The sequence below is a fragment of the Lipotes vexillifer genome, unplaced genomic scaffold (genome assembly GCF_000442215.2).
Source record: "Lipotes vexillifer unplaced genomic scaffold, Lipotes_vexillifer_v1.1 scaffold865, whole genome shotgun sequence".
Taxonomy (NCBI): Eukaryota; Metazoa; Chordata; class Mammalia; order Artiodactyla; family Lipotidae; genus Lipotes; species Lipotes vexillifer.
This window is the reverse complement of record NW_006795130.1, coordinates 2,857,240-2,868,520: the sequence shown is the minus strand read 5'-3', so window position 1 is coordinate 2,868,520 and position 11,281 is coordinate 2,857,240. Positions and strand designations below refer to the sequence as shown.

Below are 11,281 nucleotides of genomic sequence, written 5' to 3'. Positions count from 1 at the left end.
AAAAAAAAAAGAAAGAAAGAAAGAAACAGTGCAGCAATAAAAGCAGGGTCCTGGTTCCTCCTCAAGGAATATACATAACAATACCTTTGAGGGCTTCTGTTGGAAATAAGGCCCCCACCTAGGTAGAGGAGGGTAACTTCAGGCTGTCACAAGGTTCTTGGAACACCACCCTGTTACCTCACCACCAACCAATCAGAAGAAAGCCTGCACACAGAAAATAAGGAAGACTGACCTCCTCCCCAAATGATTCTCCCTTAAAACACTTTCATGGGGCTTCCCTGGTGGCACAGTGGTTAAGAATCCACCTGCCAATGAAGGAGATACAGGTTTGAGCCCTGGTCCAGGAAGATCGCACATGCCACGGAGCACCTAAGCCTGTGCACCACAACTACTGAAGCCCACACGCCTAAAGCCCGCGCTCAGCAACAAGAGAAGCCACCGCAATGAAAGCCTGTGCACCGCAACGAAGAGTAGCCCCTGCTCGTCGCAACTAGAGAAAGCCCACGTGTAGCAACGAAGACCCAATGCAGTCATAAATAAATAAACAAACAAGTAAATAAATAAATAAAACACTTTCATGGTTAAGCAGAATCCTCAGAGTTGGTTTTTAGGCACAGGTCAGCCATCTCCCCAGATTGCCAGCCTCCTGAATAAAGTAACCTTTCCTTTCCAACCAACCTGTCTGTCAAGTATCAGCTTTTGAGCAGTGAGCAGCAGAATCTGAATTTGGTAACACTATTTGCTCAATTTTTCTATAAATCTAAAACTGTTTTAAAAAATAAATTGTGCTTTTTATTAGCTTGTTAATAATTAATAATTAAAAAAACAAACATAGGTTAAATTAAACAATGAAATGAAAATCAAAACCACCTCTTCACACCAAAATGGCTAAAATAATAAGGGTTAACAAGAGTGGAAAGAAATCTGAATCTTCCTGCACTGCTGTTGGAAATGTAAAATGGTACAGCCACTTTAAAAAACAGCCTGGCAGATCCTCAAAAGATTAAACATAGAGTTACCATATGACCCAGCAATTCTATTCCTAGAGATAGATAGGTAGGTAGGTAGGTTAGGTAGGTAGGTGGGTAGGTAGAGAGATAATCTCCAAGAGAAATTAAAACATATGTTCACTTAAAAACTTCTACATGAATGTTCATAGCAGCATTATTCATAATAGCCAAAAAGTGGAAACAACCCAAATGTATATCAACTGATAAATGGATAAATAAAATGTGATATAGTCATACCATAGAACAGTATTCTGTCATTATAAGAATGAAGTACTAATACATGCTACAACATGAATAAACCTTGAAAATATTATGCTAAGTGAAAAGGCCAGTCACAAGGACCACCTATTGTACGATTCCAATTATATGAAATATCCAGAATAGGCAAATTACAGAGATAGAAAGTAGATTAGTGGTTGCCTAGGACTGAGAGGAGGTGTGAAAGAAATAGAAAGTGACTGCTAATAGATATACCATTAATTTTGGAGGTGATAAAATATTCTAAAATTAATTGTGGTGATGGTTGTTCAACTCTGTAAAGATATTAAAAACTACTGAATTGTAAAACTTTAAACGGATGAATTGTGTGGTATGTGAATTATATCTCAATAAAGCTGTTATTTTTAAAAATCACAGTTTTCCTCTTTGCAAAACAAGGACACTGTTCCATGTCTGTGGTTTAAATTAGGTTCCCATAAACAACAGCAGCTGCCACCTGGTAAAACTAGATGGCTTCAAATGCTTGGCAAACAACTTATGTGTGTATGAGATTTTGAATAGCTGTTTTAAAAGAATACATAAGCAAGAAAATCAGGCTGTCAGGGCATTCTTACTGTCTGGCATTGTCATTTAATTCAGGACAGAATGCAATCACCATTTCTCTAATCAAGAAGCCAACAGTACTGATTATATGTATGTCCAAAGTGAATGGACACAGATAATTCACTGTGACAAAAATAAGGATGAAAATGCCACCGACATGTCACAGCAGCAGAAGTCAGAGTACAAGTGTTACGTTTGGGGCTTCGCTGGTGGCGCAGTGGTTGAGAGTCCACCTGCCGATGCAGGGGGCACGGGTTCGTGCCCCGGTCCGGGAAGATCCCACATGCCGCAGAGCAGCTGGGCCCGTGAGCCATGGCCGCTGAGCCTGCGCGTCTGGAGCCTGTGCTCCGCAACGGGAGAGGCCACAACAGTAAGAGGCCCGCATACCGCAAAAAAAAAAAAACAAAAAACACAAGTGTTACGTTTGGGTGGAAAGACAGAACAGATGAACAAGGCAGCCTGAAACGATACTTGCTGGGCACACCCTTTGCTAAACAATTACAAACATTCCCCTACATGTCTGTAGAAATCCTTCCTGTTGTTTTTTGGGCAGAGTACTCTCAGAAGCTGACTTAAAACCATCTGTTTGAAAAACAATCTGACTGTGCTCAAGGTGCAAAGAAAGCAGAGAACTAATGAACCTTTGGTGAGTGAAAAGGGGGACAGAAGGATAGGGGAAAAAGATGGGCAAGTATTTACCTTCATTAAAGAGACTTAAACACCACTCCCGAGTTGGTGATCTGAACTGGGAACAAGGGAAAAGGGAGACATGACAGCATGGTATTAATGGTTTGGGAAAGGAAGTGGTCCTTTGTGCCACTTTATTTTCTTTCCTTAAACAAAGAATTTAAATGTCCAGTTCACAGAGAGAAAAAATAGATGACCAATAAAGATAAGGAAAATGTCCTATCTCATTCATATTAAAGAAATGTAAAAGAAAAGTACTATCACCTTTTGTATCTCAGAATGCCAAGTATTTTAAGTTTTGTGAAACCAGAGCAGGTGAGGGTGAGGGGAGGGGTAAATTCTCATTCAGTCCTGGTAGAAATAAAATTAATTTGGTGGTATTTCTCAATTTAAAATGCTTATACCGGAGCTTCCCTGGTGGCGCAGTGGTTGAGAGTCCGCCTGCCGATGCAGGGGACACGGGTTCGTGTCCCTGTCCGGGAAGATCCCACATGCCGTGGAGCGGCTGGGCCCGTGAGCCATGGCCGCCGAGCCTGCACGTCCGGAGTCTGTGCTCCGCAATGGGAGAGGCCACAACAGTGAGAGGCCCGCGTACCGCAAAAAAAAAAAAAATGCTTATACCCTTTGTTTCAGCAATTCAACTTCTAGAAATTTACCCTGCAGTTTGCAAAGATAATGTAGAAAGATATTACAGTTGCACCGTTTGTAATAAGTAAAAACTAAATGTCTGTCAACAGGAGACTGGTTAAATTACGGTAAGTCTCATTTGGGAATATTTACAGATGAAATAATATGTGTGGAATTTACTTCAAAATAATTATGGGTTGACTAAGGAGGAGTGGGGGAAGGATAGATGAAACACAACTGACCGTGTATTTAATAGTTCATGAAGCTGGTGATGGGTACAGGTGAGTTCAACACACTCTTCTCCTTACATTTGTATATGTTTGAAATTTTCCATAATAAAAACATACAAATGTATTAAACAACCTCACTGAAGGGGGTAGTGGATAAACGTACTGACCTAAGCAACTATGGAAATGACTGGAGTTTGTAAGACTAATGGCAAAGAAACTGAACGTTACCACTGCCATTCTAGCTAGTACAGATGCTTCCCACAGGTGTACAAGTTAACAATTCTGAAAAACACTATACATGTATACTGGAATTGAACAATTAAGTTCTCACGTTTGGAATGGGAAGTTACAGATAAGACGGAGGAAAAGGCTAAAATTATCCATGTGGTAACAGATTAGAGTTGGAGTATAAACTTGTGTTTAGCTTAATAAAGGCACAGATGGGGGGCCTCCCTGGCAGTCCAGTGGTTAAGACTCTGCGCTTCCAATGCGGGGGGTGTGGGTTCAACCCCTGGTCAGGAAACTAAGATCCCACATGCTACATGGCGTGGCCAAAAAATAAAAGACTTTTTAAAAATAAATAAATAAAGACAAAGATGGTTACATCTAGAAATATTTACAGATGTGTATATGTATACACACATATATTTACTTGCTGTCAGCTGAGAATGCTTAGAATCAATGACACACCAGTTGCAACAAGCACACCTAGACCTGACATCTTAGTTTCAAATACTATTCTCCAATAAAGGAATCCAGGGTTCCTTGGAGAAATGGCTAATTCTAGGCCTGGGACAGGAAATACATGAGATGAGCCTGGAGCAGCTTATAACGTCAAAAAGTAAGGAAATGCTAAAAACAAAACACAACAGATATCCTAAATTGATAGAGGTATATCAAAGGGACACAGGAGACAACCAAAGGAGTGCCCAATGGCCAAATCTGAAACAATTTGAGAAGAAAAAGAAAGTAATATTCGATTATAGGCTAAAGAATAAGATAAATATCTATGAGTCCATACCAATATAAAGAAATGTATTCCTGGGGAACTCCCTGGTGGTTCAGTGGTTAGGACTCCACGCTTTCACTGCAGGGGGCATGGGTTCAATCCCTGGTTGGGGAACTAAGATCCCGCATGCTGCGCAGTGCAGCCAAAAAAAAAAAAAAAAAAGTTTATATTGAAGTATAGTTTATTTACAATGTTGTGTTAGTTTCTGGTGTACAGCAAAGTGATTCCATTTTTTATATATACATATATATATATTCTATTTCATATTCTTTTCCATTATGGTTTATCCCAGGATATTGAATATAGTTCCCTGTGCTATACAGTAGGACCTTGTTTATCCATTCTAAATGTAATAGTTTGCATCTACCAACCCCATACTCCCAGCCCATCCCTCTCCCTCCCGCTTCCCTTTGGCAACCATAAGTCTGTTCTCTATGAGTCTATTTCTGTTTTATAGATAGGTTCATTTTGCCATATTTTAGATTCCACATATAAGTGATATCATATGGTATTTGTCTTTCTCTTTCTGACTTGCTTCACCTGTAGTTCCATTCATGTTGCTGCAAATGGCATTATTTCGTTCTTTTTTATGGCTGAGCAGTATTCCATTGTGTATATGTACCATATCTTCTTTATCCATTCAACTGTCAATGGGCATTTCAGTTGTTTCCATGTCCTGGCTACTGTGAATAGTGCTGCTATGAACATAGGGTTGCATGTAACTTTTATTTTTGTTTTGCGGTACAAGGGCCTCTCACTGTTGTGGCCTCTCCCGTTGCGGAGCACAGGCTCCGGACACGCAGGCTCAGCGGCCACGGCTCACGGGCCCAGCCACTCTGCGGCATGTGGAATCTTCCCGGACTGGGGCACGAACCCATGTCCCCTGCATCGACAGGTGGACTCTCAACCACTGTGCCACCAGGGAAGCCCTGCATGTAACTTTCAGAATTATAGCTTTCTCTGGATATATGCCCAGGAGTGGGATTGCTGGATCATATGGTAATTCTATTTTTAGTTTTCTGAGGAACCTCCATACTGTTTTCCATAGTGGCTGAACCAACTTACATTCCCACCAACAATGTAGGAGGGTTCCTTTTTCTCCACACCCTCTCTAGCATTTGTTATTTGTAGACATTTTAAGGATGGCCAGTGTGAGGTGGTACCTCATTGTAGTTTTGAATTGCATTTCTCTAATAATTAGTGATGTTGAGCATCTATTCATGTGCCTACTGGCCATCTATATGTCTTCTTTGGAGAAATGTCTATTAAGGTCTTCTGCCCATTTTTCAATTGGGTTATTTGTTTTTCTTATTGTTGAGCTGTAGGAGCTCTTTGTATATTGTGGAAATTAAGCCCTTGTCTGTTGTATCATTTATAAATATTTTCCTCCATTTTGTAGGTTGTCTTTTCGTAAAAAAAAAATAAAAATTTTTAACAAAAAATTTAAAAAATAAATAAAATTGGCAACTGCCTAGAAAACAAACTTAGGGGAAAGGAGTAGGGGAGGGATAAATTAGGAACTTGGGATTAATAGGTATATGCCACGATATATAAAATAGATAAACAACAGGGTCCTACTGTATAGCACAGGGAACTATATTCAATATCTTATAATAACCAATAATAGAAAAGAATCTGAAAAAGAAAAAAATATATAGGTATATATAAAACTGAATCATTTTGCTGTACAACAGAAACTAACACAACATTGTAAATCAACTATACTTCAATAAAAATTAATTAATTAAAATGGCCAGGGCTTCCCTGGTGGCTCAGTGGTTAAGAATCCTCCTGCCAATGCAAGGGACACAGGTTCGAGCCCTGGTCTGAGAAGATCCCACATGCCATGGAGCAACTAAGCCTGTGCGCCACAACTACTGAGCCTGCACTCTAGAACCCGCGAGCCACAATTACTGAAGCCTGTGCACCTAGAGCCCATGCTCTGCAACAAGAGAAGCCACAGCAATGAGAAGCCCGTGCACTGCAAGGAAGAGTAGCCCCCGCTCACCGCAACTAGAGAAAGCCCGTGCACAGCAATGAAGACCCAACGCAGCCAAAAATAAAATAAATAAAATAAACAAATTTTTTTAAAAAATGGCCAACTGCCAATAAGGTCAATATTTGTTTACCTAAAAAAAGTATATTAAATTAAGATAATAGGGACTTCCCTGGTGGCGCAGTGGTTAAGAATCTGCCTGCCAATGCAGGGAACAAGGGTTCGATCCCTGGTCCAGGAAGATTCCACATGCCTCGGAGCAACGAAGCCCATGTGCCACAACTACTAAGTCCATGTGCCACAACTACTGAAGCCCACACACCTACAGCCTATGCTCCTCAACAAGAGAAGCTACCGCAATGAGAAGCCCACACACGGCAACTAGAGAAAGCCCACACACAGCAATGAAGACCCAATGCAGCCAAAAAATAAACTTCTAAAAAAAGAAAAAAAAATTTTAATTAATATAATAAAATAAAATTACCAACTGCCACCCTATCTCCTTACCCTGCCTTAGTTTTTTTAATTGTACTTATCACTACCAGACATTACTAATTATCTACCTTCCCCATTAGAATGTAAGCTCCATAAGGCAAGGGCTTTGTTTATCTTATTTGCTACTGTATCTCCAGAGTCTAGTATACTATGTGGATACGTAGTGGGCATGCCATAAATAACTTGCTGAATGAATAAATGATTAGGGTGTTAGGTGAAAAGAGCAGATTATAACAGTACTTTCAAAATATTTCATTTTCATAAAATCAAGCAAAATGGAAAACAAAAGCTACTATACACATGCAGAGTCAATCCTCATTACATGGATTCCTTATATGCCAATTTTCCTACTCACTAAAATTATTTGTAACCTCAAAATCAATATTTGCAACACTTCTGTGATCACTCATGGACATGTGAATGCACAGAATGGTGAAAATTTTGAGTTGCCTGAGGTGTACATTCCCAACTAGGTCAAAGCCTGAAGGCAATACTCAGCCTTCTGTTTCAGCTCTCATACTACAAACTAGTGTCCTTTTAGTGGTTTATTTAGTACAACATTTTTCACATTTTTGTGCTTTTGGTTGGTGATTTCACTGTTTAAAATAACCCCCAAGTGTAGTACTGAAGTCTATTGTTTCTAAGTGCAAGAAGGCTGTGATGTGCCTTCTGGAGAAAATATGTGTGTTAGATAAGGTTCATTCAGGCATAGGTCACAGTGCTATTCACCATGAGTTCAATGTTAGTGAATCAATAATATATATTAAATAATGTGTCTTTAAACAAAAACACACATAAAACAAGGTTACATGTTGATTAGTTAACAAAAATGGGACCAGAGACTCATAGGAACCTAATCCTGTATTTCCCCTAGGAGCAATGATTCAGTATTCATTAATTCAGTGTTTGCTGTGATGCTATAGAACATATTAGCACAAAAAATAAATCTGTGCGTATTTGTATATGTAAAATTAAATTAAAAGGTCAGAGAGATTATATACCATTATACCATGAGGTTAATATAGTTATTGTTAATATAATCTTTGGGTGGGAAGATTATAAAGTATTCTTATTTTTCCCTTATTTGTATTTTCTATTTTTTCTTTTACAATGAAAATATTTTTTGTTAGAAGAAAAAACTGAGTTGCTGCTAATATTTTAAAATAAGAATTATAGTAGTAAACATTCTATGGTAGCCAAAGGGATATAAAAACAGGAAAAGAGGGCTTCCCTGGTGGTACAGTGGTTGAGAGTCCGCCTGCCGATGAAGGGAACACGGGTTCATGCCCCAGTCTGGGAGGATCCCACATGCCGCAGAGCGGCTGGGCCCGTGAGCCATGGCCGCTGAGCCTGCACATCCGGAGCCTGTGCTCCGCAACGGGAGAGGCCACAACAGTGAGAGGCCCGCATACCGCCAAAAAAAGAAACAACAGGAAAAGAACAGTGATTTTAAATAATTAAAGTGTAAATTTATAGCTCTCCTCTTAACTTTTTAACCTGGATCTTCTAAATGAAACCTCGTATGTGCAAATACACATGTAAGCCTATACACTTCTCCCTGATTAGTGATTAACAGACTACTCAAATACTAACAGTTTGAAACTCACTCATTTATAATTATAGAATTTTAGAGTAGAAATAATCTTTAGAGAACTTAAAGTTTCTAACCTAATGCAAGACAATTTTTTGTATAATCTTTTTTACAAGAGGTCACCCAGCCCCTAACAGACTATGTTCAAGAACAGAAATCACATCATCTTATAAGGCCATACATTTTAATTTCCACCCACTGCTCTTCAATCTCTGATCAAAAACAGAGGAGATCTACTATTTCCTCTTTACGTATGCCTTTCAAATATATAAGACAAAACTCATGTGCTCCCTTAGTCGCCCTTTCCAGGCTAAATACTCTAGTACAACCAAGACTCGGAGCAGTACACAACTTTATTCATCCCCTCATGTAATCCTCACTCTTTTGAGTATGCGCTGGATCTGGTGACTTGCTTCTAATGAACAAAATATAGCAAACGTGATGGGATGTCATTTGCAAGATTAGATTAGACCCTGGCTTCCATCTTCTTCACTGTCATGGAAGCCAGCTGCCATGTTGTATGGAGAGTCCCACAAGGCAAGGAACTGAAGGATGCCTCAGCCAACAAGCTAGAAAGGAACTAAGGTCCTCAGTCAATTAAACTGTGAGAAGCAGAATCATGCCACAGGCGAGGCAGAACTTGGAAGCTGATCCTCTCCCAGTTGAGTCCTCAGATGAAATCAAAGCTCCTGTTAAAAACTTGTTTACGGGCTTCCCTGGTGGCGCAGTGGTTGAGAGTCCGCCTGCCGATGCAGGGGATGCGGGTTCGTGCCCCGGTCCGGGAGGATCCCACGTGCTGTGGAGCGGCTGGGCCCGTGAGCCATGGCCGCTGAGCCTGCGCGTCCGGAGCCTGTGCTCCGCGGCGGGAGAGGCCATAGCAGTGGGGGGCCCGCGTACCGCAAAAAAAAAAACTTGTTTACAAGGACTTCCCTGGCGGTGCAGTGGTTAAGACTCCACCTGCCAATGCAGGGGACACAGGTTCGATCCCTGGTTCCGGAAGATCCCACATGCCACAGAGCAACTAAGCCCATGCACCACAACTACTAAGCCTGTGCTCTAGAGACTGCAAGCCACAACTACTGAAGCCCGCATGCCTAGACCCCATGCTCTGCAACAAGAGAAGCCACCACAATGAGAAGCCGGCCTACCACAACAAAGAGTAGACCCCGCTCTCTGCAACTAGAGAAAGCCCGCACACAGCAATGAAGACCCAAAGCAGCTAAATAAATAAATAAATAAATAAATAAATAAATAAATAAATAACTTGATTACAGCCTATGAGAGACACACTCTGATTCCTAACTCACAGAAACACAGATAACAAATATTTGCTGCTTTAAGTTGCAAAGTTTTGAGGTAATTTGTTATGTAGCAATAGATGAATAATACACTAGTAATTTCACTTCTCATCATAGCCTAGAAAAATTCTCACACATGTATCTTCCTTAATTAGAGGAAAACTGAAAACAAGTTAAATGTTCATCAAAGGGGAATGAATAAATACAATGTGATACAGTCTTAAGATTTAATGCTATGTATCATTTTAAAAATGGAATATACAAGGTAGATCTCTAAGGGGAAAAAAAGGACTGATAACTTATCTACTGGATTTGAATGAATGGAGCAGAGTTTTAGGTCCTAGCTAAGAGTCTGGGAATGATTTAATAGTGATTAGAACTTTAAAAACCGAGCAAACGAAAAAAGCAAGGCAATTATGCTTAGGAAAATGAAAAGTTGTATAAGAAAAGAATTATCTGGAAAGGGCGGGCCACAGTGACCCAGGAAGTGGCGAGGCAGCGGGCTCCTGAGCAGGAGTCCACGTGGGCGCCGGCCAGCAGGGAGCAGCGCCAGGTCACCATGGCGGAGCTGCAGCAGCTCCTGGTGCAGGAGGCAGTGGACTCTATGGTGAAGAGTCTGGAGAGATAGAACATCTGGGAAAGATGCAGGGCCTCATGTCCCGCTGCAGCACCGTCTGTTGTGAGGACAGCCAGGCATCCATGCAGCAAGTGCACCAGTGCATTGCGTGCTGCCATACACCTCTGGCTCAAGCCCAGGCCCTGGTGACCAGCGAGTTAGAGAAGTTCCAGGATGGCCTGGCCCGGTGCACTATGCATTGCAACGACAAAGCCAAAGATTCAATAGATGCAGGGAGTAAAGAGCTTCAGGTGAAGCAGCAGCTGGAGAGTTGCGTGACCAAGTGTGTGGATGACCACATGAACCTCACCCTAACCATGACCAAGAAGATGAAGGAGTGTCTCTCGTCCATTGGGAAATAGATGTCTGCTATTGGCCATTGGGGCTGAAGGCAGGAATCTGTTTAAAAAGAGGAATGGGGATTTGAGTTTTCTAAGGAAAGTTTATGAATGAGGAAATTAAGGATGGCCGCAAGTTTAAGGCCTATGTCACTTGCCTCTGGACACTGGTTCCCTTGTGTTTGAATCCTAGAAAGTGAAAAAAATTGGTGCTAAAATTTGGGTCAGAGATAGCACGAGATAGCACAGGAGAGTTTTTGTGAGCCTGAATTTCATGTGGCAAGTGCTTATCCTTGCACAGATACTATGAGCTGTTTACCAGAAGGATCACTACAACATTTTCCACAAACTGGAAATAAAACAAAATCCATGAGGTCACTAATTTAGAAGGGGGCTTCTGGGGATCTGTTTTGCTTGGTTTTGTTTTACATACAAGGGCATGAAGTTACTTTAAGATGTAGAGTTGGGGGAGGTAGTTTGGATAAAAACTTTGAAAGGGTCCTTGCAGATATTTATTTCTGGCCGTCAAAATGTGGATGCGCATTTCTTAAAATTCTCACAC

At 40.8% G+C, this 11,281-nt stretch overlaps 1 pseudogene; it reads left to right on the top strand.

The window, feature by feature from the left end:
- Window positions 1–10,324: 10,324 nt before the first annotated feature.
- Window positions 10,325–10,743, top strand: LOC103071800 (protein FAM136A pseudogene; annotated as a pseudogene).
- The last annotated feature ends 538 nt before the right edge of the window (window positions 10,744–11,281 follow it).